At 48.5% G+C, this 2,703-nt stretch overlaps 1 non-coding gene across 1 annotated transcript; it reads left to right on the top strand.

The window, feature by feature from the left end:
• The first annotated feature begins 268 nt into the window (after positions 1-268).
• Positions 269-342, top strand: Trnak-uuu (transfer RNA lysine (anticodon UUU)). The gene has a single exon. It is a non-coding gene; the product is annotated as a tRNA-Lys (tRNA).
• Positions 343-2,703: the final 2,361 nt, after the last annotated feature.

Here is a 2,703-nt window from a genome sequence, read left to right as displayed (position 1 = left end):
ACCGGTATTCTGGAGGTCGTGGGTTCGAAACCCACCCGGCGGGAATATTTTTTACCAATTTCTTTCTGGCTCAAAAAATTCTTCATCTGTTTCTATCACCCACCACAACCTCCTGACAGGCTGTAGACATTCTAGTCACGCCCCGGGGGGTTGAAAAAGAAGGTCCCCTTCTCCCCGTGGGGTCAGAGTGGCGCTGGCTACCACCCTCAAGCGTCAGATACACTTCCAGTTATTATAAACAGCCCAGAAAGTGAAGGGGAACACAGTCGCCCAGATAGCCGAATTGGTAAGGCATTCGAGATTTAATCGAAAGGCGTGGGTTCGGTCCCCACTCTGGTCGCGTGTTTTTCTTTCTTTCTTTCTTCCGTATATTAAAAAAATGTTAACTCCATTACCATAGTAAAAAAAAGAAAGCAAGGAGCCTAACCACACCCCTATGCGTCCTTTGGCGTTGTAGACTGCCGACCTATCTTTCTGTATTTCCCCAACGAGCCCCTCATTTCCTCGTTATATTATTCTGCGAAAGTATAGCGAGGGTCTCGGTTCTGGCAGCCTTGATGCCTAGGTAGCATAGGAGGGCTTCCCGCCAGTTACCCGCTCATGACAGGCTGTAGACATTCTAGTCATGCTCCGGGGGTTGAAAAAGAAGGTCCCCTTCTCCCCGTGTGGTCAGAGTAGCGCTGGCTACCACCCTCAAGCGTCAGATACACTTCTAGTAAATAAAAATAGACCAGAAAGTGAAGGGGAACACAGTCGCCCAGATAGCCGAAATGGTAAGGCATTCGAGATCTAATCGAAAGGCGTGGGATCGGTCCCCACTCTGGGCGCGTGTTTTCATTTCTTTCTTTCTTCCGTATAATAAAAAAATTTAACTCCATTACCATAGCAAAAAAAAAGCAAAGAGCCTAACCACACCCCTATGCCTCCTTTGGCATTGTAGACTGCCGACCTATCTTTCTGTATTTCCCCAAAGAGGCCCTCATTTCCTTGTTATATTATTCGGCGAAAGCCTTGCGAGGGTCTCGGCTCTGGCAGCCTTGATGCCTAGGTAGCATAAAAGGGCTTGCCGCAAGTTACCCGCTCATGACAGGCTGTAGACATTCTAGACACGGCCCGGGGGTTGAGAAAGAAGGTCCCCTTCTCCCCGTGTGGTCAGAGTGGCGCTGGCTACCAGCCTCAAGCGTCAGATACACTTCTAGTAAATATAAATAGCCCAGAAAGTGAAGGGGAACACCGTCGCCCAGATAGCCGAATTGGTAGGTCATTTGAGATGTAATCGAAAGGCGCGGGTTCGATCCCCACTCTGGGCGCGCGCTTTTCTTTCTTTCTTTCTTCCGTATATTAAATAAAATGTTGACTCCATAACCATAGTAAAAAAAAAAGAAAGCAAAGAGCCTAACCACACCCCTATGCCTGCTTTGGTGTTGTAGACTGCCGACCTATCTTTGTGTATTGACCCAACGAGCCCCTCATTTCCTTGTTATATTATTCTGCAAAAGCCTAGCGAGGGTCTCGGTTCTGGCAGCCTTGATGCCTAGGTAGCGTACGAGGGCTTCCCGCCAGTTACCCACTCATGACAGGCTGTAGACATTCTAGTCACGTCCCGGGGGTTGAAAAAGAAGGTCCCCTTCTCCCCGTGTGGTCAGAGTGGCGCTGGCTACCACCCTCAAGCGTCAGATACACTTCTAGTAAAAATAAAAAGCCCAGAATGTGAAGGGGAACACAGTCGCCCAGATAGCCGAATTGGTAAGGCATTCGAGGTCTAATCGAAACGCGTGGGTTCGGTCCCCAATCTGGGCGAGTGTTTTTCTTTCTTTCTTTCTTCCGTATATTAGAAAAATGTTAACTCCATTAACCATAGTAAAAAAAAAATCAAAGAGCCTAACCACACCCCTATGCCTCCTTTAGCGTTGTAGACTGCCGTCCTATCTTTCTGTATTTCCCGAACGAGCCCCTCATTTCCTTGTTATATTATTCTGCGAAAGCCTAGCGAGGGTCTCGGATCTGGCAGTCTTGATGCCTAGGTAGCATAAGAGGGCTTCCCGCCAGTTACCCGCTCATGACAGGCTGTAGACATTCTAGTCATGCCCCGGGGGTTGAAAAAGAAGGTCCCCTTCTCCCCGTGTGGTCAGAGTTGCGCTGGCTACCACCCTCAAGCGTCAGATACACTTCAAGTAAATATAAATAGCCCAGAAAGTGAAGGGGAACACAGTTGCCCACATAGCCGTATTGGTAAGGCAATCGAGATCTAATCGAAAGGCGTGGGTTCGGTCCCCACTCTGGGAGCGTGTTTTTTTTTTCTTTCTTTCTTCTGTATAATTAAAAAAATGTTTACCTAATTAACCGTAGTGAAAAAGAAAAGAGCCTAACCACACCCCTATGCCTCCTTTGGCGTTGTAGACTGCTGACCTATCTTTCTGTATTTCCTCAACGAGCCCCTCATTTCCTTAATATATTATTCTGCGAAAGCCTAGCGAGGGTCTCGGTTCTGGCAGCCTTGATGCCTAGGTAGCATAAGAGGGCTTCCCGCCAGTAACCCGCTCATGACAGGCTGTAGACGTTCGAGTCACGCCCCGGGGGTTGAAAAGAAGGTCCCCTTCTCCTCGTGTAGTCAGAATGGCCCTGGCTACCACCCTCAAGCGTCAGATACCCTTCCAGTAAATATAAAAAGCCCAGAAAGTGAAGGAGAACACAGTCGCCCAG

The sequence above is a fragment of the Haemaphysalis longicornis genome, unplaced genomic scaffold, assembly GCF_048455015.1.
Source record: "Haemaphysalis longicornis isolate Haplotype H1 unplaced genomic scaffold, Haemaphysalis longicornis Haplotype H1 scaffold_11, whole genome shotgun sequence".
NCBI classification, from domain to species: domain Eukaryota; kingdom Metazoa; phylum Arthropoda; class Arachnida; order Ixodida; family Ixodidae; genus Haemaphysalis; species Haemaphysalis longicornis.
The sequence above is the reverse complement of the archived record's forward strand: the minus strand, read 5'-3'. Positions and strand labels throughout refer to the sequence as shown.